This window comes from Typopeltis vanoorti, chromosome 14 (genome assembly GCF_054136105.1).
Source record: "Typopeltis vanoorti isolate ZY-2024b chromosome 14, IOZ_Tvanoo_1.0, whole genome shotgun sequence".
NCBI lineage: Eukaryota > Metazoa > Arthropoda > Arachnida > Uropygi > Thelyphonidae > Typopeltis > Typopeltis vanoorti.
This window is the reverse complement of record NC_143562.1, coordinates 85,586,435-85,611,851: the sequence shown is the minus strand read 5'-3', so window position 1 is coordinate 85,611,851 and position 25,417 is coordinate 85,586,435. Positions and strand designations below refer to the sequence as shown.

The 25,417-nt window shown below is 36.7% G+C and overlaps 1 protein-coding gene across 1 annotated transcript in view; it reads left to right on the top strand.

Annotated features, from left to right (window-relative positions):
- The window catches only part of LOC150099723 (uncharacterized), a 102,026-nt gene that overhangs the window by 51,404 nt on the left and 25,205 nt on the right, over positions 1–25,417 (top strand). The gene's annotated exons all lie outside the window — the stretch shown is intronic.

The window sequence follows — 25,417 nt, the reverse complement described above, 5'->3', positions numbered from 1 at the left end:
TTAAAATACTTCTTTTTACGGTTCTTTCTTCAACTTGATTTTTTTTATATACAGTATATATAAATTTATTTACTTCACTCTTGCAGAGTTTTTTGATTTCTCTGGTGTAAAAAAAAAAAAAAAAAAAACAAGATTGAGTCCGTATTTTAGAAGAAAGTCCCGAGACTCGATACGACTACGGGGAGGTTTTCATTTGATTTTTGAATACAAGTATAAACAAACTTTAGTCCTACAAATAAACTTTTTTGCTTATGGCGGTTGCTGGTTACTAGTAATAGGCAGAAGCATCGACCGCTAACGCTGAACCTGGGAAAAGAACTTGCCGGGCCCTCTGAAGTGGGAAAAAAAAGCAGAAAAAAACTTGCGTCTGGGATCTTAAAAAATCGCGGGGCCGGGGAATGTTATCCTCTCCCCCGTCTTCTTGTCGGGGCTGGTAGTAGAGAAAATCTCTACAACATTGTGAAATTTAACTCTCATGCATATCTCAAAAGATGCACATTTTCAGATTCAAATCGTATTCATAGGATGTACATTCTCTCTCTCTCTCTCTCTCGTGTTCTGTTCATAGGTGAGATTTATCATCGTTCTTTATTGTTTAATTTCATTAACTAAAGCATGAAATATTGCTCCAAACTTCAAATTATAATTAAACTTAAGCATTTAATTTTTTTCACCTAAGAACGAACTGCGAATATGCAGATTCATTTGGCATTGCCACTTCCGAGGAAATTGATTACTATTACGAATTTAAAGCTTGCCTATATCACTAGTTCTTGTCACTTTGATCATTTACAACTGTTTAGCCATAATTTGGTCTAAATTTTTATTCTAGTTTTACTTTTTTTTTTCCTCATAAGTTAAGATATTAAAACATCCGTTGCTTATACATAAATATGGCACGGGTTAATTTATTACACATCCATACCTCAAAACGAGATTCCATTGTTTTTCCTTTGTCATAAATATTAAAAAATTGCGATTAAGTATAAGTCATTTGAATAAAAAGTAACCGGGCTTTGTACGCAGTGATCAGTGCATATTAAGGCGAGGTAGGCATCTAACGTTTAAGTGTCGATATATTTTACATCTGTATCAGAGACGGGCTTAAGCCAGTTTGGAATCTGTACAAAAGAAGCAAATAGGGAAATCAGCAAAACGCTAGCTGAGTAGTGCATTTTACATTTATAATACCAGAAAAGATTACGCAATTAATTCCGAAAGGGGTGAAATTTTATTTTCTTTCGAGATTAAAAGCCAATTCTTGTAAATAAGTACAAATGAATTTATAACGTAGGATAGGAAGTATGTTAGTCTACTTTTGTTGCTACAGAGATTCCAGAAATAAGCTTCCCTGCTCGCATTAGGCGAATTAATAAAAACGTGAAGAGCTGTCGCCCTAATAACCAACGAACCACGAATTAAAAGTAATAAACTAAAAACTGGAGAAATATGGAACTTGCAATGTTCGAATTAGACATAATCATAGTCCGCGCGCTGCCTACTATAGTTTGTTCCTAAAGAACGGAGATATTTCTGCATAAAACATACTGAATGAGTTTTTACTGAATATAAATTTCGAAATTATGTATCACAACTACCTACGCGCATGGAAGCCTTGGGACTAAAGGAGTATTTTAAAATAAGGGAACGTATTCTCTTTGGGAAGAACACTAATCCAATTACACCACTAGGAACAAAATCGTGTAATCATTAATGGTTTTTTAGGATAAAACTCAAATGTAACACTTTAAATTGTCTTCTTAGAAACAATTCAAGGGGTGAAGGGCGATAAGTTATGCGTCACTCATTTACTATCGTAAATGAAAAGTTGATTATTATTTAATAATTGCGCATAACATTCTTACTTCATTTTCTTTTCCTTTAAAAAGAATCAGTAATATGTATAAGGTATTCAAATAAGTTGGTTAAATACCAAAGCGTAAACAACGTTTTTTTTTTTCGCATGACGACAGTAGCCTGTCCAGTACAAGAACATGCGCAGCAACAAAGAACAAGTCGCAACCTTATTAATGTACATATCTTTTCGTTTGATGCAACACTGGTTTCCTACTTACTCTTCGGTTTACAGTAGTTACAATATGACCACCATTTTCAGACTGCGTTTGAGTCCAACATACTCCATATTCTGTAAATTTGTAACAACGCGACATAGGCGGTATTTTTCGCGCCAGTAGCTACTAGTTAGAGAATATAAAATAGGACAAGTATTAAAAGCTTTGGCTGTTCCTGTTGTGTTCTCTTTTCTCAGATTAGAAACTATTACAAGAATGGCAAGAAAAATATTTAACAAGAGAATAAACATTTCAATGAACTGTGTAAATCATTTCATTGAAAATTCCCGGTGAAACTGTCTTCGAAGAATTTTTTTTAAATTTCTGCTAAAATTTGACTCCATGAATGATTCTCATCTGCAGTATTATTTGTATGCTACATAATGTTTATAAAGCATACTTATGTCTTCAGGTTTTTTTTTAACTGCAATAAATCCAACCAAATTTATATACGTAATTCATAAACTGACATTAAATGCAGCATTTTTGACCATCTATATGCCATCTACGGCTGTAGAACTTGCCTGAAATAGTTAGGCATATGATTAGCCTTCATCGGATCCTTCCAAATAGCATACACAGGATATAATTATAACTACTTATGAATTTCAGGTGTTAAGTGGTTAAGCCTGCCATCTCAAAAAGATGCCAGACTAGTCTGGTGGTACTGGAATCCTATTAAAGAAGTGTGTACTGCCAGAAGCAAAGCTTCCTTGCAGCTCCTGGTTTTAAAAAAAAAAAAAAAAACTCGGAGTGAAAAGCCGCTAAATATTCTTTAATGCGGTGACCTGTCTTTTATTTGAAGACAGTCAAGTCTTCCTGTATGGTGAGTAATTTTCATTGACGCGTAACGTACATATTCTTGTAATACGTCAGCGCCCGCCAATTTCAAATGTATCTCTTCAGGTCGGCCGAGTTTTAATATATAAAATGAAGCGTTGATGATCTACTTTAATTAAGTAAACAATCTGGAGGTCTAACTTAGCCGTCACCTGTCTAATAAACGCCACCGGCAAAAACATTTTTCGTCGTCATCTGAACAAATTTAGGTATAGGCTTTTATGTCCTGTTCCTGCTTTCAATGCAAAAATTAAATAGGCTTACGCAGTACAGTTTCTCAGAAGTAGTGAATGAAGAATGGCGGCTTAAGTTCTTCACTGCCCTCGGTCCTCTCTTAACACTCAAACCCTCATTCCGTACTTCATGTAGATCTGACATATCACAATGCCTGCATACTGCACATAGCTTCCTCCCATTAACTTTTAACCTGTTGACCTCTACTTCAGTTTGTTGAACATGCCACTGTGTAAGCTCTAACCTTACCAGACCAGTTGCAAATACGAGACGATACCAAGGCACAACATGTTTGGCTGTCTACATGAGACTTCGATTTGCAGACATCTCAAGACATGCTGCCAGAGAAGAAAGGAATGTGTGTATCTTTAACCTTTCGCTGAGGAGCACGAGACTTAATGCTTGACTGCCGCGCCGATTTATGTTAAGGGTATTAGACTTTTATCAGATCTAGCATATTCTTCACTGGTATTATGTAAAATAATAGTAAATGTTATTTAATTCATGAAAATAACGAAATTGGATCAAATAACGTGATTAATAAAGCGAACGAGTACTCGATTTCTTGTTTTCAAGTAACAAGAAACTACGTAGCAAATGCCTTTAACTGGAAATATTTAATATTGACTTGCTTTATTCACCAAAGCCTGGCGAATAAATTCATATTATCACACACACATTATAGAAAACCCTTGCAACTTTCAGTTGGTTTTTCAACTGTGAACAATTCTGGGGAAAGATACTTTTCCCTTAAAAGCTTGCGTCTCAGATTTAGTAAATATTTTTCATCAGGAACGGTCACTTCGTTTCTCAGAACATAAAAAGTGCCCTTCAGGAAGGCACTAATTTGGAATTGGCCTTGGTTTTTTTTTTTTTTTTTTTTACTTCAATTTGTCATTTCTTCAAAATAGATTTAGAAGTCAGATGGACAAGGAGAAATGAAAATTTTGTAAGCATATTGGGAGTCACACCGACTCAGTGTGACGTACTCAACGGCCACTCTAGCAGTTGCTCAGTAACGTCAGCCAGCTCTATTTCAACTCAACCCAGCTGTACATAGAGCTCATGATCCTTTGGCTGAAGCACTTGAGACATGTGTATTCTCTTTTGCACTAAAAATGAAAACCTGTTACCAAAAATGTTTTTCTCTAAAGGTTTTAATTAATGGTTTTAAAATGTTATTTGTTAGTAATGCTGCTATAACTAACACAGTAAAACATTTTGAGGACTTCCACTTATGGAACTTTCTCTTGTGTTCCTGTATAATAGTTTGACTATACTGTATCTACTTCCATGGCAACAAATGCTTTGCTTACATATTCTAGGCAGCGAAATATATTATGAACATCCTCGAACAATATTACGAAATACTGATCTGAAGTGGGAGCTCCATTCCATTCCTTTCGCATCCCCCCCCCCCGCCGCTTGGCATGCTCGTACACGTTGGCAAATATAAGTCTGGAGGAATGTTATTTAATTACGTGAGTTAAGATAATACAGAAATTTTCAACTCTCGGAAAACCAATATTTTGGGGATATTTAAATTAACTTATACTCATATTTAAACTTCAAATATCACACTTTTCACTGAAACCTACAGTGTAAATTTTCTGCCATTATAAAAGCAAAAGTCCGGTTTGGAAACTATTTCGCAGAAAGTAGAAAAATTGATTGATCTCAAGCAGGGTGTCATAAGTTTCTACACATGAAATTTGTTAAATTATCATGATCCATGACTTATGCCAATGTGAATAACTGATTTAGATGCTAAACTAATGACGTTTTTCTACTCGACAATTTTTTATTTAGTACTGCCAGGACATACAATTAAATTGTTCGAAAGGATTAGTCCATTCTTATGTATTATATTGCTGTATTATACAATAAATCGCCGTAACTTAAATGTGATAGTTAATAATCAGGCAACTCAACAGTGGCAAATCAATTTTGTTTCACTCAAATTCTGTCAGATTTCAATGTCTTGTCTTTCGATTCTTTGAATTAAATTTAAAGTTGACCGTTTAAAAAAATATTAATATAAGCGAAAGCAGATTTAAAAAAAAAAAAGTTGGACATTATTGATGGAATAAAAATGATTTGTCCTTTAAAACAGTATTAATCCTTCCGAAGCAGGCAAATTAAGATAACCAATGTGTTTTTCTGTGACTTAGTAATTTTTTCTTCATTAGTTACAACACTATTTAATTCAGCTCCTACGGTATAAATACGTAATTATTAATTTTTGCAAGAATACTTCGAAAATCGATTGGCAAATTCCATGCAAAGATTTACCAATCTTTGCATGGAATTATACATACTACAATTTTTTTTAAATTATTTTTTTTTGTAGATTTCCAGAATTTTTTACCTTTTTTTTTTCTTTGCAACTACCAAAGTTAGTGTTATCTGCTGATAAGCCGATAATTGTTTCCGATAGCTTGAATTAAATCTGATATTTCTCCAGTAAATTAGTCAATTCCAGTACTTTTGTTTGGACTCCTTTTTTTTCTTGTAAATCGTAACGAGTCAAAACTTTTATACCAGTTTAATGGTAATATGATTTTGGAGCTATCAACTCGCAGGTGATTGATTTAAATCAGTAATTACTTCTTCCATTGCTCGCAGGAGAGAACATTCAGTTATTGCTTATTTGGGTTTGAGAACAAGAAAAGTATCGTACAGTTTGAGATTATGCAGTACAATGATCGAAAACTGTTTTGCTGTGTGATAGTTGCTGCTAAAATGAAGCTACATTTGCTTTTTCCTCTTTAGCTTTCATACACTGTCCAAATAATTAGTTTTCGATTGGACTTTGCCGGTGTTTTTTGATATGTTGCGAAACATCTGAACTTCCTCCATCTCTAATAGAAAATTTCAGCCTAACAATGTTTGTGCAACGGTTTGAAATGTTTTCGTGTAACACATCTTGGAAATCGGATATTTCAAAACGGCACATATTGGCATCCAGGAAAGATACCTTAACTGTCAGAAACTAGTTAGATTCATTATTGAAATGAGTTTTACGACATCAATATTTTATAACTAAGTCTTATTAAACATTTCCTTTAATACCGAAGACAATTCTTATTCTGGATAGATCTAAAACTCCTGAAGACTTTCTGACCTGTATAATGTTCCTTAGTGAAATGCAATCGGAAGAAGAAATCAGATTCATATACAGCTGGCTCAACTTTGTCACAAAAGGTGCCTTGTACGCCGTGAACCTAATTCCATAAACTACGGTTACTAAATGACGTCACTGGCGCCTGTTCTACCTGAACGCTATTCAGGTGAGTCTCGACCAGTCAGCTTTACTCACTGCCAATCGTCCGTGGCTTTCCCCTACTAAACTGGCTGTTCGCGGAAAGAAGCACGAGCAACAGGGACGCTGTGATGACTCATGCTAATAGCACGAACCTTTACTTTAGCTGTGTCATTTGGCAGCTGGCTTTTCCGCTGGCGGCAACCTCATAGATGGAGTTAATACGTGACAGGTAGGGACAAAAAAATAGGAGAGTGAAAAATGTGCTCTCGCCTAGTATATGTACTTTAAACAGTCATTGTCATGAATTAAGGGTAAACGGATGCGAAATGAGAACTAAGTTTGCTTCTCGAATAAGATTTTGAATCGAAAATGAAATGCACTGTGTGCATTGTTACTACTAGTTTTTAATTGGGCAGCATTTTGGATTTAAAAATTATTTACACAAACATGAAAATCTGAAATTAGTATTTCAGAAAACTCAATTCAACACAGCAGACATTTACTGAAAACGGTACATCAACATGATTATGAACTGTCTCACTTAAACAGTTTAAGTGAGACAAAAAAGTAAATACAACTATTTGTAAACGCCAGAAAACAGCCCAGTGCTAAGCGCAAGAAGGGTAATATCAAACAAATGAAAAATTGTTAAGGATGATAATTTCTCCTTCTTGCGCGCACAATTCGCTGTTTTCTAGTTTACTTGTATTCTGTCTTATTTAAACTGCATGTTTGTTCTACACTATTATTTTCAGTGAGAAATAGGCTGCTGATTTAACGTATTTTTTTAAAAATAATCTTGGCAAGTCCTTGGTAATCCTCACAGCTGCAAGGTGTCCTTGCAGCTGTGAGGATTATTGTCGGGATTAATCGCTCTGTTACGTCACTTTAATGTTTCTATTGAAAATCGTACAGATGTTAAGTGATCTTAATTAAATATGAAGGAGCGATGTAATTTTCATCTAGTGTTTTTAATAGTATTTGCCAACTAGTGTTACTTCATTCTGAAAATGGATAAAGTGAATTGCTTTAGCATTGCTCGTGTGCGTGACGATTTCATGTCATGATTATGAACTGTTCAAAGATTTCCTCGATAGAATTTAGGCAACTGTCATTCCTACATATTTGGAGACCTGAAGTGGCTTGATAAAATAGTTTATTTTCTAAGCAAGAATTGGCGGATTATTAACCTTTATCCAATCCCCGATACTACAATGTTATTTTCAACCTTTTGTGGGAATTATCAAATTAATACGTGTGTGATATTTATCCCACATACAAGAGATACAATAGCACGGCACACCACAGCGCCTTGTATGAGGTGCAGATAAGGGTCAAGAATAAACCTATTGACAGAAACCTGTTTATTAATGCATTAATCAAGTAGGGTGGTGGTGGTTTTCATTAGGCGAGGAATTCACCTACCACCTAAAGCAGTTCATAATCGTTGATGCCCGCAGTGGGATTCCAATCCTCAACCTGTGGGTTGGAGAGCGGATATACTATCCCCTTCAGTCCACCAAGAAGGTAGCAGTGCACATGCCGAATTGCGTTTGATATATGAAGTTGGCGAAAAGTGCCTGTTGAGGATCTCTCTCATCTGATGAATGTACTCTTCTACCCATACACAGTACTATAGGTTGATCAACCAACCTCTCGTGTATGGGCTTAACATTAAAAAAAAAAAAAAAAAAAAAGTCCTCAGTCTTTCACTTATGAAGCCGACTATTTTGGACTGTTTCAATAGTTGGAACGAACCTAACCTTCATATAATGAATAATTTATTAAATTATACGCAAGGATGATACTACCAAGAACTCTCTACCAGGAAGAAACTTGGACCTTAAAAAAAAGCAGAGGAAAGTGTTGGCTTTTGAAATGAAATGCTTCGGGAAAATCAACAGAACTCATTGGACAGAACATAAGATAAATACACAAGTGCTGCAAAATTTGAATATTCCTAACTCAACAATTCTTAACATAGTTAAAAAGCATGAACTCCATTGGTTTGGTCACATTGTGCGAATGGAACCGGACAGACTTCCTTGCCTGGTATTTCTGGGTATAAAGACCCAGAGGAAGACCAAAATTAACATCGCATAAAGTCCTTAGAACTGAATTGGACTTTCAAAGACATATGAAAGAGTTTGCTTTGAACAGAGAATGGTGGAAGGCTCTTATCCACTTGACTCAACTTCTCTTCCGTCCTCAAGACGGAAGAGAAGAGAGATATATTAAAGTAAATTATTGCTTATCACTAACCTGTGGGTGAAATAAATTTGTCATGGTCTGCCAATAAGTTAATAACAAACTGTCAAATACAAGTAATTACTATAACGTATTGTTGAAATATTGTGCTCAAAGAGAAACTACTCGATTTGAGGTATAGCTAGAAATGACAGGATTTTCATCCAGCCAAAAATCACATATATTTGATAACTTCATTGTTAATGGGTAATTTCAATGTAGTGTGAAAATCTTCATCAGTAATAATAATGACTTATTGCTATAAAAAGTACATTAAGGTGGGAGAGAACTGGTTCCCTCCACAAAAGTATAGGAACAGCAATCACCTGCTTCCACACTAATATTTCTGACAATCAATTAGTTAAAATATCCTTAGCTCCTCTTTAGTATGTCAGCATAAATAGGTCACTCTACCTTTCAAATAGTAAGGATGTTGAAAATCTCTGGAAATAGTAAGCTGAAAGAACCAAACAGTGACAGAGCTGAGAACAGTTTTCGTTTTTACGTAGCCTTGCACATGTTTGACTTATTCGAATAACTCAGTAATAAAGCTTGTCGGTCATTAAAATGCAATATCATTTCATTAATCAAATTTAAGTGTCGAGACGTAATGAGATTGCTTTAAGCAATCTTTTTTGTTAAATTCATAATTGCACAACCAGCCGAAATTAACTATTTCATGTTCATTTTCATAAGTCATTTATAAAGACTCAGTAGTTTCTGAAATATGAGAACAAGATTTTTCCTATTGGTGAGAACATATCCTTTCCTATTTTCATTTCCTTAATTTGAAACTTGTTTATGAGAGGCACAAGTGTCGCCTTTTGCGCAGCTACCGCAGCTTGGAATCGGCTAGCTAAAAGTGATATTGGTTACATGGAAGCAAGCAATATCCATTTGACACGAGGGAGGTTACTTCCCTGATTGCTATTCTGATCGATTGAAGATATCTGGACGTAAGATAGTTCAGAAAAACATTTCGATAGCGTATCGACCAACGAAGACTCATACGAACAGGTTGAGAATTTCTTAGTGAAACGCACATCGAAATCAATACAAAGTTCATTCACCTCTTTCTCCATTGCCTTCTGACAACACAAGTGGCGACTAGTTTGGTGTGGGTGAGATCTAAAGTATCATTTTTACCTCCCCTTACTAAGACGTTGCTTTACTTATTAGATGAGGTTCGTCGAACTTTGAGGTGCCGATGTCATATGTGTCGTATTTCGACCACGTGGAGACTGGTCAGGTCGACTGACATTGACTACTTATTATTGCATTCACCTGACCGTGACGTTCCGTGAACCGGTTGATAGAGGGACATTTTATTGTTTCTTTATCTCTCTAGAAGCTATTTCCCGGTGAGGACATGTTACTCTAGAAGACATTTTCATTCTTTCAAGAGTTGAAACCAGTGGAATATCTTCCTCGATTTATTTATTTATTCATATGGAGTTTCCTCCCTTTTCTCCCCCGTCCCTATTGGGGCGATTGAGCCCCCTCATGGGGTTAAGTATTTATGGCTGTATCCGTGTGTTCACGGGGCCGGTTTGCCTGCTTGCGGGAGATGAAAAACCCCAGATAAACTGGGGAAAAACCCTGCTGTCCACGCCCAAGACCGGCTAACTTGGCTATGGCTGAGGAAAATCCTTAAGCTCCTCACGTCGGCGACGGGAATCGAACCCAGGACACTCCTTCCCCAGGCATATGGTTGCAAAGCGCATAGCCACTAGGCTAACCGCGCGGACATTTTCCTCGATGGAAACTTGTAACGGAAACATCATTAATGAATCGAAAATCGATCCATTAAGTGAAATGTTTGGTCTAAATAGAAATGAACATTATAAAAACTTTGCTCATCTGAAGATTTCACCTGCCCGGTTCGGTATTTATATACAACCAAAAATTGCAAATGTTGTGGCCATTTCTATAGTTCGCCCACCGTTTGCAGGTCCCCGCTTCTAGTCTTTCCAAGAATAGTCGATTCATGCTGAAGGGGAGAAAGAAATGAAGGACGTCCGAATTGGTCGCCAACACGCGAAATCACGTGCCTTTTTAGGTAAAATTTTCCAACTGTTATACAAGAAAAATAGTTACCTACAATAATCATAAAAGAGAAGTTAATTTTCCGACCAGTAATAATAAACAACTCATCCCACTATACGGACTGATTACCCTATTATCGGAATGGATTCTCCTTTTTCTGAGATACGCAGAAATGTCGAGGGACCTCAAATCGGTGGGCGAACTATATCTATAAACTGTTTTATCTTGCCTTTGCAGCTATTTTCATTAGGGAAATTTTTAAGAATGCGCAATTGATAAGCACAAGATCCATCTGAATCAGTCATGTTGGTTTAGTACCAATCTAATCAGTAATTTGGCCTAATTCATTTAGTACCACTCAAGAACTGTGTGGATCTTTTTGATTCAATGGAAATGCTCCCTACAAAAAAAAAGTCGTCTTATTCCTTTGACTAGGAGACCAGGCCCTTTGATCTTAATATCTCGCACCGCGTAGTTTCGCGGTACGGTTGTTATGCCACTAATGGGAAGTAGTACAGTAAATTGGATCATCAGTGAAAGTTTTTTGGCTTGCTGCATTCATATCCTTATTATTCGTTTTTAATTCTACAGAGCATGACTGCCTATCTTCATTATTTGTGGGTCGTTAATTCTCTAATTTTGGTAGATGCATTATCTGTTAATGCTATGCACTATTCATCTTGCTAAAATGCGCATGAAGGCGAAGATTTTTCATTTATAAGGAATTGACTTAGTGTACAAAAAAAAAATAATTTCTAAAATGTTATACGAGCTTAATTCATAAATACTTATTAGGTTTATTTTTTATTATAGCTAAGGATTTGCTTGTTTGTCCCCCTCTTAAAACTACTTGTAAGTAAACTGTTTGTCTGCGCATGAAATTAATTCATATCACTTACTCTTATATTTTTAAGTGTAATCCTTTGCTTACTATGTATTAAACAGCTTTTATTAACTCGCTGAAATTCTAACAGTGGCAATTCAAACGGTTACTTTTTTATTATTCCCCTCGTAAGGTTTGTAAACCTAATAACACATTTGTGGATTAAGGTTACATAATCGGAAATCCTGCTTGAGCCAAACACGGAACTTTTTTGAAGTCATTTCAGTGATCTTAAGCAGCAAATTCACAAACATTCTTCTCCATTGCGAAATTATAACCTTTCCCTACTGGTTGGAGAGTGGCGAGCAGTTCTTTCTTAGTTGGGAAGAAACTGCAAGTTGGAAGTTGTGCGTCCCGCTGGCTGGTGAGATCTCAAGCATTGAAACTAGATTTAGCGGAAGAAGCTTCCCTGAATATTGCTATTAGGAATTTAAGGGGAGCGCGTATGCGCACACACGTGAACAAATTGCAGATACCTGAGGTGATTCATAGTGAAGCACTTATGTGGAAACTCATCGTAGCTATAATTTTATGTGCGCACTCAAGTCTGTTTATATAGGGCGATCGTAATGTAGCACAACCCCAAAATAATACGTCTGTTTTGAGATAGCTACAAATACAGATTATAATCGAATCTTTATAGCAAAAGAATAGGAACCTCATAACATATGTTGAAAGTGGTCGCCTCCTTCGTGAATGCAAACTCGCGCTCTTTTTACCAGGTTTGATGTACCACCTTGTGAAACACCTGCACACTGTCTTCAATCGCTGTTGAAATGTTCATTTTTAGTCCACCCAATGTGCGAAAATTATTCCGATAAACACTTGCGAGATATCCCCAAAGGAAAAAATCTGGTGATCCTGAAGGCCACAATTCTTTCGAGATGACGGTTACTGAAAAATTCTTGCAAGAAATGTACAGTACAATTCGACGTGTGGCACTCTTGCTGGAACCAACAATGGCATTCGCTGACATCAAGGAGTGCTATGAATGGTGATGTCTTGGTAGACGGAACTATTCACCGTAGTTTCAAAGAAAATTGGTCCCACTATACGACCGCGTGATATCGCACACCAACTCCAATTTTTTGAGAATGCACAACTTTTTCATGAAAAGCATGTGGATTTTTACATAACTAAATCCTATTGTTTTGACTTCACATAACCACCGAGGTGAAACCAGGGCCTTTTCACTGAAGAAAACTGTATCATGCAGCTCTATACCACGTTCTTCAACAAACGAGCGTAACCATCTGCAGAAGATTATTCGTTTGCCTTTATCTGGGTCCTTCAGTTCATGGACTGAGTGCACACGATATGGATGAAAGTGTAACGATCTCTCATCTTTATGAGTATTGCCGTATGACATTGATTGCATGGCAAGTTTCCTGTGGCTTCTTGTTGTGGACCGCTGCAGTGCTCTCTCTTTACCTCATCCATTTTATCGTCAGTCAAAATCGAGGATCTTTCGGATTCCTATCTGCAACAGATCCAGTTTTTCAAAAACGCTGCACTAATCTCGTTATTGTCGATTTCTGAGGGACTGCTGTACCGGACATTTCTCGCGAAATTCCTCGGCAACACACGCGTAAGAAATTAGCGAAATAACTTTCCAAAATAAATTCATTGCAGCTGAGAAAAAGACATTTCAATCCCACAATAAGGAAAGCTACACTGAGAACAACCTGTACACGTCACAGCGAACTCGGCGTCTCCGACAGTTTGTAATAATATGATGGGGGCATCTAGTGGTGTAAGGAATGATTATAACGATTTGGAAACAATTAGTACAAATTCAGACTTTCGATTGCGCAACTTGACGATCACCCTGAGGCAAGGAAGTGAATTATCGGTTCAAATAATCAAGTTTAAGCACGCTAGATTTTTCAGAGTTCATTATTACCATGTTTTGTCACGCGCACAACCATGCATGTGCACATTGTCTACGCAAACCTGTCGCTTACAGGTTTACTGACCATTCATGGCTTGGAAACCTAATTGAGAAAGGCTCCTATCTGCAACAACTTAAATTTTCCTGTAATTACTATTCTTTATTTCTGAACCAATTTGAACTGTTGGTCAAATGGTTCTAAATTAAGTCATGCAGTTTTCTGACTCCCATCAAAGAGGTTGAGGTTTTTATTTGAGTGAATCTTTGGTGTTTAGCCCACCGCACTATGCAGAATAATGTTCCATAAGGGAACAAGCAGCACCTGCACTACTGAAGTTAAACTCCATTCATTGATTTACTTACTGACTCTGTCTATTTTCCACCTTTTAGTTACCAGGAAGTTGTAAATGTAGTGATTGTTTCACAAAGTCAAATTTGAGGCTGGCGTAGCCAATCTACAAGTAACTCATACCGAAGAATGACTATCTGTGCACATTTTCCAATGACCGGAAATTTAGTAAACTGAATTTATCATGGATTTCGAAATATAGTAAATGATTTTTTTCTCCTTTTTACCACCATCCTTTGGAATCGTATTTGCATTTTCAATTATATCTACGTACATTACTGTTTATATTCTTGTGCATTGAACACTGTTCATGCACATTCCTTATTAGTTACTCTCCATTTATGTTTTAATTATTCCCTTTTTTCTTTTTAATTTGGGGTAAATGTCGGAGAAAGGAAATGCACAATGAAAAACCGAAAATTTCTTTCGCAAGTTTTCATATCTGCTGCACGCTATAATTTCATTCTGAATTAAATTTCATTAGAATTGCTGAAATTTAGCATTAGTGGAAGTCTGGATGAAACGCATTTCCAGGGCTCTTGGCCATAAACTTCCATAGCAGCAGTAGTATTGTTTGCATGGTATGTACAGTTGCCTTGAGTTATCCCTCAAACTAACACGTACCACCTTTTTATTTTAATTTCTCACTCCAAATATCTTGCTCTGCATAGTTCACCACTACAAATTAAAAGCAAAATTAATGGGGAGAGGATGTGGGGATTTTTATACTGGAGGGAAACTGAGCGACATTTCGCTGGTAGTAGTACCATTGGCAAAAATCTATACCTGGTTAGAGGGAGAAATCATGAACCGTGCAGTAGCAATGTACGTACGCGTTTTGTCCACTTATTCTGCTCAACTCCCTGATGCACCGCTTTTAAATTGAAAGCGGGTTAGCCAGACTCATGGGAATGGCAGGGGTTTGCCCTCTTCACTTTCAACACTCAAAACAGCTAATCCAGCTGGCGAACACACACAATTAAGAGGCACTGTTTGCAGTCGGTTGCTTAGATGATAATTCAAAATACCCGGGGACAGTTTCTGAAGATGCACTGTTTTCATATTTCTTGGGCAATAATTTTGAAATCTACCCTCAGAAACGTGCTATTAATTTTTTTTTTTTTTTTTTTTTTTTTTTTTTTTTTTTATTTTTAAGTGTTCAAATGAATAACCACTTAATGCTAATCTATCAACGAAAAGTTAAACCTATCGTCCATTTAGTGTCTTGGTTTTGCGAAGGATAAGATATCTGGAAACTCTGCTATAGAGACCAAACGATTTTTTTTTTTTCGAATTACTGCAGGCACAAGACTAGTGGGCACTTGCATCCACAAACATTGTCTTGATTACCTCAATGAATATTTAGGAAGAAGCTTCATTTTCTGCAGTCCACCTCTTCCTTGAGATTTCATTGTCCACAGTTCAAACCAACTTCTTGCCAGTTCCACTCATCACGCTAGAAGAAAGACTAAGATCTTTGCTGTTAGAATTGACCCAACACTGTCCATCTGCCCAAGGGATATTCTCTTAGATAGTTGGACAATACGCGGGTCGTTTCGAAATTAATGCCTTCATTACAATAGATATCCCTACTCAAAAGATTGCAGTGAAACTAAATCAGTGCCAAGGAACATGTTTTCGCGACGTGACAAATGCAAGGGCGCACATCAGAGTGTTCAACATCCTCGATATGGCCTGGAATAGACTCTATTGGACTTAGAATTCATTCCTGAATTTAAGACGGAAAAGTTTCCGTTTTGAAAATTAACTGATAGGTGGAAGCTTAGGTGAGGAAATGGTTCTGAAAAAAAATTTTTACGGCTTTGGAAAAAAAAACTAGCGGAGTAAAAAAAAAAAATGTATTGAAACCAAGAGACTGTCATTTTTATTCACTATTTCTCCACACAAACATTTTTTTATAATTCAGCCCACAACTTCGTCCAAATTTATATTCTATTGATCACTCCTCTCAGCCTCGTGTGTTTTGGCACTATAATAATCCAAAAATATCTGTGATTTATACACTCCCTTCTCATGGTCTGATTTGTTTGTGCTTTTAAGAAATAGCAATTCTTGCTGAGTTCGCGACCTTCATATTTCACTCGCTATGTTAGTCTTAGCTTTTCACGTGTACAAAGATGCTCCTACCAATGTGTACCTTTCGTGCATATTTGTGCGCATATGCCGTTTGGCAAGCATTCCACAAGGTGTTGAATTGCATCTACGTCTAAAAGATACCAGGCGTTTATCAGACACTCCTTTAATTGGCACTTGAGGAAAGAGGCCTTTACTCCCGGATCTGTTTTCTAGTATGTCCCATACATCTTAAATGGAGGGGGGGGGGTTCAGATCCAGACTTTCTGGTGGCCAGGGAAGATGGTGAAAGTCGCTGTCATGCTCGCTAAACAACTCTTGCGCGATGGACAATAGCACTGTCGTCCATGACCACAGCTGTCACCTACTGGATAAAAAGTCAACATTGCAGGATGGACTTGATTGACAACAACTGTTCAGATATTCCTTGGAGGACACCCGACTTTCCAGCAGTGTCAGGGGACTCGTTCCATATTAACAGAACATGCTCCACACCATGACATCACCTCCAGAACCTTGTGTTTAAAAGGTAAGCTCGGTTCATTGCTTCATGAGACTCCCTCCAAACTCTCTGCAAGTGTCCAATCACGGTGTTTCTGACAGCACTGTAGACGAACTCTCCTGTTCTTCGCAGAAATCAGTGGTTTTCGTATAGGCATGCAACTGCCAATACCGATCCTCTTCAATTCCATGCGTGTATTTCGGTGAGATATAGGTCGGGAACAGCCTACATTAAATCCCTCGGTCAATTTCTGCACACAGGAAGCTATGTTTGTCCTTCTCAGACGACAGCGATCTCGTTACAGACTCCTTAGGATCACAGCCTCTTAGAGAAGCAATTTGGGTTATTTTTCCACTGATTAAACATAGGATATCGGCTTTTTTTGAGAAACCAGGCAGCTCTGCTCTTTTCACAATTGTGGCTCCAGCCAGATGGGCACCCACAATAAGCCCTTTATTGAACTCCGAAAGGTTCTTTTGTTTTTCCCGTTGATAATCACTATTACTGACCAGCAGCAATCTTAAAGTTGCCAAGCATTTTGCATATACGCTGCCTAAGTGAACTTTACGTATACATCTGCATTAAGATTCTAATTCAGTTGCCGGTAGATGTAGTTCAACAAATAATTATCTAAATTGCTCGATACAAAGTCAGCTTCATGCTCGGCAGCTGTAAATTCAATCAGATCCATTTTCACTTGGAACGAACTAAGTGTAAAAATACTAAACAAATCAAACGGCTAATGCTTTCTGGATCCCTCAAGTCCACTGGCATCGATGGTTGCTGTCTGAGTGGTATAGTACGCCCACAGATACGAGACCCTTCGACACTTCTACGCATGTCAAAAGAAGGAGAATCCATTCCGATAATAGGGTAATCAGTTCATATTGTGGGAACTTCTCTTTTATGATCATTGTAGTTTTTAAAGTAGTAACTATTTTACTTGTATGATAAAATGTATGACAGCTGAAAAATTTTACGAATAAAGCACGTGATTTCACGTGTTGGTGACCAATTCGTACGTCGCCTTCTTTCTCCTCTTCAACATTGACTCTTCTTGGCAGTCTGCCAACGACAGCTCTCCCTTCTGTGGTCGGACTATATCATCGTAACGTCGCTAAAGCTGACCCTTTGTCCATCTTCTGCATAGATGATCAGAGGAATTCAACTCCTACTATACCAACATAACATTCCTTTTCGTTTTGCCAGAAAGGCAGATTCCTGAACAACTAAAATTTTTGTCGTCTTAATCTCGGTATTCTCGAAAATAATGGATATGATAAAATCCTAACCAACATCGTCCACCTTTTGGATATAAGCCATAGAAATATTTGGAGAAACTCGTGGTCGCGTGTGATACTTGCAGTGTGTTTAAATGTCTGCTTAGGAGCCTGCTCACCAAATATCTCACCATGTTATGGTTTGCATTTTGCTATTGACATTTGTCCGCAGTTTTTCCTCATCGTTTACTATGCCATGATGGATAGCTTCCGCTACTTAGATTTTTTTTACCAGTGCCTGGCCTGGGCCTCTGCACTTTCAGCCACGTATTGCCTCCTATATGTGTTTTACTAATCTAAAACACTATCCATAGTTTGCTATATTTAACAAACCCTGTAGTGCCCAGGCATTCAGAGCTTCAAGGTCTCCCATAGCCAACGCTTGAAATTACTTGAATCACTGGAGAAGTAGAAAGTGAGGTCAAGGACGGCCTTGTTAACTGCAGATTTAAGTCCTTTTTTTATTATAAGGTCTTACTTCAATTCTCGTTATGATAACACCAGATCTCTAGACAATATCTAAATTCTTGGACACTCTTCTAGTTTTTCATACATTTGATGAAGTATACATTCTGCCTAACCTTAAATTAATGTTCTGACATGTGGGATGGCTCACCTAAACCCTTGTAATGTTTTGCTATCCAGATATGGGCAATGTCCTCTCAATTAATTGTTCCAGTAACCTTCTCAGACTGTTTCTGACTTTGCTTATGATATTTCTATAGATACTTTCGCAGGCGATGTTCTGTCGAATTGCTTTCCGTCATTCTACTACTCTGTGAAAACACGATCGGTTGCTGGGTTCGTTTCAACATTCACATTTCAGCATCAAACCTATCGAGCAACTTCTTTTACTCTTTTATCCAGTTTACTTCCATTTTTTCTGAAACATCTGTCTTCACCTTGTAATCTATATGTTCCTCTTAACGCTTTTTCCGTAGACGCCACTGATGTGCGGTAGGCTTATTACTACAAGAAAATACAGGTGAATAGCTTGGCACCTTGCGGTGTAAACTAGTCAGGTCTGATACGCGATGAACGGCGAGTAATGCTGTTTTATCTCATGTGTTTTTAAGCTTTTGTTCCTTAATGGTTTTCTAACTTAACTGCTGATTAGCGCTTTTAAAAAAAAATCTAACATGTTTTTCTCACATTTTTAAGAGACTAGTTGCTGTTATTGTTGCTGTATTATTATAAAAATACAATATACTTATTACCGACTTAATTGAAAGTGTGTATGGGGGGGGAGGGGGTGATCTCAAAAGAATTGAGAGCCACTAGTTTAGAACTCTAATACATTGTTCAACAGTGGCGCAACTATCTACGTGCATTGGAGGTGGAAGCTATAGTTGAAACACTAGAATTCTAAGTCACACTTTTTTTTCTTTACTCCAAAAAAAAAAAATTGAGCACTAACTGTTGCTGTACACTGCCTTCTTTTCCATGAAACTGGAAGCGATTTAATTGGACTTTCAGTTGCTCAATGATATGGTTAATACGACTAGATTATGGCTCGACTGCTTGTGTTCAGGTCGGTTGAACCTCTGAGGAAGCTAAAATAAGTTTCGGGTGGGAAGAAAACCTGCGAATGGTCTGAGACAGAATGACTCAGCTTCTTTGGTTAAACTCAGTAAATGTCTCTGGTGCATTTTGACAGGATCCCAGGTCTTTTCAACCAGTTGAAAAGACCTGGGATCCTGGGTCTTTTCAACCAGTTGTGCCACAGTTGGGCTGTCGATAAGATATATTCCAGTGGGAAAAAAATTAGAAGCGAGTCGTTCTCTTATGACACTTTAATGTATGTATAAATAGTTTAACAAACTTGATCCGATCTTAGCTCTGAAGTTCTGTTGCTTTTTATATCGCGCGCAATTTTATAAAATTTATATTAGGGAAAAATTGAATAACATGCATTAGTTGTGAAATTTTTTTCACTTGAAGAATTGACAAAACTTTAAATTTACATACGCAGATGCATAATTGCCAAATGCGCATGCGTTTTGTTGCCATAGAGAATTCACAATTCCTATTTCTAGTTATTAACAGTGAATATTTTATAAATGTTCGCTATAAATACTATTTTGCTGTTGGCTGCTTTGTTTCCTTGGCGGCAGAGTTCGCATTCTAAACACAGTATTTTTTTTTTCCTGGCCAACTGTTTACGTTTATAATCATACTCGAAAGAAATAAGTCTGTCGAATTTATGATGATTATCCTATATTCTATTAACTGATAACAGGTTGGGTAAAGAGATCAAAGAATTGCAATGGCTTAGTATTATGTCATTGAAGATAAAAGGAATGGCGGAATATATAACTGAAAAAATTAGATGGTACAGTATTTGCATGTTTTAATTTATAGCGCCCAATTTAATTTGGATATAATTAATTTATGGTATGTTCAGCAAAAATGTAAATATAGAATGCTATGGAGCAATGAAAAAGAAATTCAGTATCTAAGGAATTCAAAGAATATGTGTAACGAATCGCAACGGAGTGAATATCAGGAGAAATTTGTCCAGACATCGCCTGGACAAATCAAACCTCAGAATTCAAAGGCTTTTGATGATGGGATTCTGCAAGCTATTGCCAGTGAGAAACAGATTTATCCTCATTAAGTTTAAAGTTTCATGGAAAAGAAGGCAGTGTACGGCAACAGTTAGTGATCATTTTTTTTAAGTAAATGAAAAAAAAAAAGTGACTTAGAATTCTAGTATTTCATCTATAGTTCTTACCTCCAGTGCACTTGGCAGTTGCGCCACCACTGAACAATTTATTAGTCCTAAACTAGTGGTTCTCAATTCTTTTAACATCAACCTCCCCCCCTTCCAATTAAGTCTGTAATAAGTATATTGTATTTTTCATTTATGTACGTGGGCTGTTCAATAAGTAATAAGGCTAATTTTACTGTGGCGAAACCAGTCATCACAATATTAATTTCTGTGGAATAAAAATGTTGCTGTATATATTAACAAAAGAGGTTGATAGATGGCGTATACGGGCTGATGTGCCAGAGTGTCACGTGACTAAACGCAAGTGCTCATCGGCGCGCCTACGAGGTGCGACCAGTCTTCGAAATGGAAGCGTCCTTGGAACAGCGTTATGCGATTAAATTTTGTGTGCGTTTGCAAAAATCGGCATCGGACACTTTTAACATGATACGCGAAGCTTTCCACGATGAAGCAATGTCGAGGGCAAGTGTTTTTCGCTGGCATAAAACTTTTAAGGAAGGAAGGCAAAATGTGGAAGATCTTGAACGCGAGGGAAGATCTTCAACGTCCATCACAGAGACGATGATCAACACAGCGGCTATTATCAAGTACGTCAAAAGGAAGCGTCCATTGCTGAAGAATGGCTTCTTATTGCACCACGATAATGCAAGGCCACATATTGCTAGTTGTGTAGTAGTGGACGTTTTGCAGAAGAACAACACAGATATCCTACCACACCCTCCATACAGTCCTGATCTTGCACTGTGCGATTTCTGGCTGTTTCCTCAGCTCAAGAAGGAAATTAAGAGGCCGCCATTTCGAAAGCAACAAAGCATGTGTAAAACCTGCGGAGGAGGTTTTGAAAGAACTTTCAAAAAACGGACTCTCACATGTGTTTAAGAAGTGGACACAACGTTGGGACAAATGCATCGCGTCTCACAGTAGTTACTTCGGAAAAAACCATGTAAATGATGAAGATTAAAGGTAATCTGTTTTCTGTATAAATATAGTCTTATTACTTATTGAACATTTGTTAATCTTTAGATATCTTATCCTGATTTACGCCAGCGCCTAGACCGCTTCACCGTGCAGGCGTTCGAAACCAAAATCCTATGGAATAGGTTGGTTAATTGTGTGTGTTCACGGGGCCGGTTTGCCTGTTCTGAGGGACGAAAAACTTTCATCCACCTCTGTATGAGACCGGCTAACTTACAATTTGATTGAAAACACTTGATAAAGGTTCCTCGCTCATAGACGGGACTCGAACCAGGGGTCTTTCCAACCAAAGGGCTCGTATAAACCAACTGAGTTACGGAGACTCACTTTAGTATATCCGATCAATAAAAATAATTTTTCATATTTTTAATTAAAAATCCAGTAATGAAAAATACCTTCATAAGTGGTAAAATAAATTTTTGTTTCATTTTTTGGAGGATAGCTTTGGAAACGGCTTTGCACATCAGGTTAAAAATAATTCAAATGTATGCGACGAGGGACATCGGCAATATTGTCCTTAGCAGGATTCTGATCAGAAATTTAAACCCTTCCAACGTATTTAAAAGAAGTTTTAGGTATAGTTGGTCTGAGTGAAGGCGCATTCATCAAGCAATAAAAATTTTAACCCTTTACTTTCTCGAACAATCTTCGAGATCTGCTCATCGTTTAATAACTTAGATTGCATTCGCTAGTGTCACCAGCTGACCTCCTAACGTGGTAGTATCTGTTTCAACAACTTCAGGGCTAAATGTTTCTATGGAAAAAATTGAAGATCTAATCTTCATAGCACAGCAGCTATATGACGTCAGTCAGTCCATTTAATTCAGGGGTCGCAAACTGGCGGATTTCTTTTCTAAAAAATCAATGTTTCTAACATCTTGCGGGGATTAAAACAGAAAAAAAAATTCAAACTTCTAAATGTTTTATGACAGCTTTAAACGAAAGTAAAACTTATTACTACAATTCTTCGTACCATGTTTCTATCATCAAATGTTGGCAACACAGAATGGAAGTTACTTGTCACGCAGCCATTTTAAGCCACGTGATACAATGTCAATAAGTTACAGGTTACCATTGTAATATGATAGTGTTAATAAAAAGTTACCTCAATAACTTATTTTTTTGCCCATCACAATGTCTGAATTTATAGCTAAAAAAAGAAAAACAAATCAAGAAGGCAAAACTTTTAGAGAAAAATGGAAGAAGCCATATTTCTTTGGAAGTAAAAAATATCCCAACATGTTTTGATATGTGGACAGTGTCGCCGTGGTGAAAGAATATAACCTAAAACGCCATTATGAAACAAACCATAAGAACTGTGATAAATATACAGAAAAGATGCGTGATGACAAACTTAAAGATTTAAAAAATGAAGTTTCAACAGAGAATATTTTCGAATGTTATCACAAGTGATGCTGCTGTTAAATGTAGTTACGTCATAAGTGAAACATTATAATTATAGACATTAATGAAGTATTAATGTCTGTACATTCGTCAACTGCAATGGAAAACGCTACAAAACTATTTTTTCAACACGCTTCGAAACCTTTTACTGATGGAGAGTTTATTAAAAATTGTATTTTAAGTGCAGTAGAAATCATATGTCCGGAAAAAAAGCAAGCATTTCAAAGTATAAGCCTATCAGGAAATAAGGTTGCGGAGCGTGTTGAAGATATAGCAGAGAACTTCCAAGATATATTGCGTGAAAAAATAGTTTTGTAGCGTTTTCCATTGCAGTTGACGAATGTACAGACATTATTAATACTTCCCAGTTGGCAATATTTATTCGTGGCGTTGATGACGATATGAATGACTGAAGAACTATTGGATATAGTGCCTATGTCAGGAACAACAAGAAATTATATTTGTGTATTGAGAAGTCTTGAAAATGCTCACGCGGACTGGTCAAAATTAGTAAGTGTGACTACAGATGGGGGGGGGGCTCTGCAAGAACGTGAACAATCGATATGTCATATGCATGATTCAATTAAGTCATTTCTGGCAAACCTAGTTGGCAAAGAATAATTTAGCCCACTTTCCTACACTTAAATCGATTTCTCGAAATAATGATGCTGAAAAGTACATTCCTCAAATTAAAGAATTGAAAATTGAATTTAAAAAAAATTCTGATTTCAACCAGCTTAAAAATGAATTATTATTCAGTTCACCCTTTTTAATTAATATTGAAAATGTTGACGAAGAATTACAAATGGAAGTAATTGAACTTAAGAGCAATACTGAACTAAAAAATAAATATAACTAATATATTTTGCACAATAAATATAAAATTTATTGTGCAAAAATGTTGTCAACCTTTGGAAGCACCTATGTATGTGAGCAATTATGAAACTAAATAAGTAAAAGTTCCGCTCACGGATAAAAGATTCTAGATTAAATGCAATACTTCATATTGCAACACGAAACGAAAAAGTAGATATTGACATCTTAGTACAGAGGAAAAGATGTCAGGTCTCAGGATCAAAATCAAATTTAAAAAAGGACTCGCAGATAAAAATCTTTATTTTTGTAAGTCAAGATTATGTATTTAAATAATTTTCTTAAAATGTGAATAAGATATAATTGAACTTATATTTTCTAAACTTGTTATTTTTAAATTTAAAAATGGTTCTAAATTTAAATGGTGTTAATTGTTTACGTAAGTCGTAAAGGCCCGGTAACAAAAGAGCCTTTGTTAGAGCTTTTTTTAGTTTGTTTTGGTTCACAGAATAATATTGAATACCGCCCGCGTCTGATATACATCTAATTGACTGGCCCTTTGCTGCGTTTGAGTTTGAGACCCCTGATTTAATTGAACAAATCGGCCAATTCTCAAACTTTTAACCTGCATTTATTTTGGGAAAACTGCAAAATATCTGTAGTCTTAAAACCAAAGTTTTATTTCTTCTTGAATCCCTTTTAGGCTTGAATGCAATGCTCGTGTTCTAACAGATTGCTTGTTCATAGGAAGGAAACTAATTCTATGTAAGAATTCTATTCCTTCTCCAAGCATTGCAGTCTGTATTCAGAATTTAATCATAGCTGTGGCTCTGGGCCATTTAACTTAAAGCAGTCTAAATTAATTTCATTTAGATACCCACAAATGCGAAGCCCTTATGTCGGGGCATGTCTATTTGTTCTTTATTGGGTCATCAGATCGAGGGTGCCTCAGAAAAACCATACATCATTCAACGAAAACGAGTGCATTGCGTGTTCAGGTTCTGCTAAACGTAAGATTTACATGGAAAGTGTACCCCGTAGCTGAACATTGTTGCTTACACGTCAAAGCACGCTTCTCTGGATGATAAATAATAACCGTAATTACTGTTCGTTTCTTGGTAAGTTGAATTTTTTATTTTATTTTTTACTGCAGGCTATCATCCATGTGTTGACGCATTATACCTGCCAGTTATCACGCTTCTAGTTTGAGCATATAGAATGATAACGCCTTATTTTCTAATTAAGGGTCATTTTAAATTGTAGTACTGACCTTATCGTAATGCATCTATCTGACCGCTTCGCAAAAATGACTCGTATATCGATGTTTTTATTTCTGTGGTTATTAATGAAAATTCCTATTTTAAGTAATTTCCTTAAGATAGTTTTAGAGGATTTCAAACACAAGTTTGAAATCCTCTAACTGCATAAACGAAATGCTTTTAAAAGCAGGTGGCACAAATCAGACGCAGTTACTGCTCCTTAAAAGAAAAGCACCTGCTTTTTGTTGAGCAGATGGCAGCTGGTTTTCGCATGTTCTAAGACCTGGAAGAAAATATGTTAAGAAAATTTCTTAACATGCAATAGAAACTAAATGCCTGAAGGCAAATCAGGGATTTATACAGAAAAGAAGCAAAGCACGGATTACTAATTGTAATGTTTACATGTACAGTTGTTTGCCTCATTAGCCGAGCGGTTCGAATCCCGTTGTGAGCATGGATGTTTGTGAAGTTTGTCTTTATTCGAGAAATGAATTTCATCGCCCGATGTGAGACCGCTCTGCTTACTGGAGGC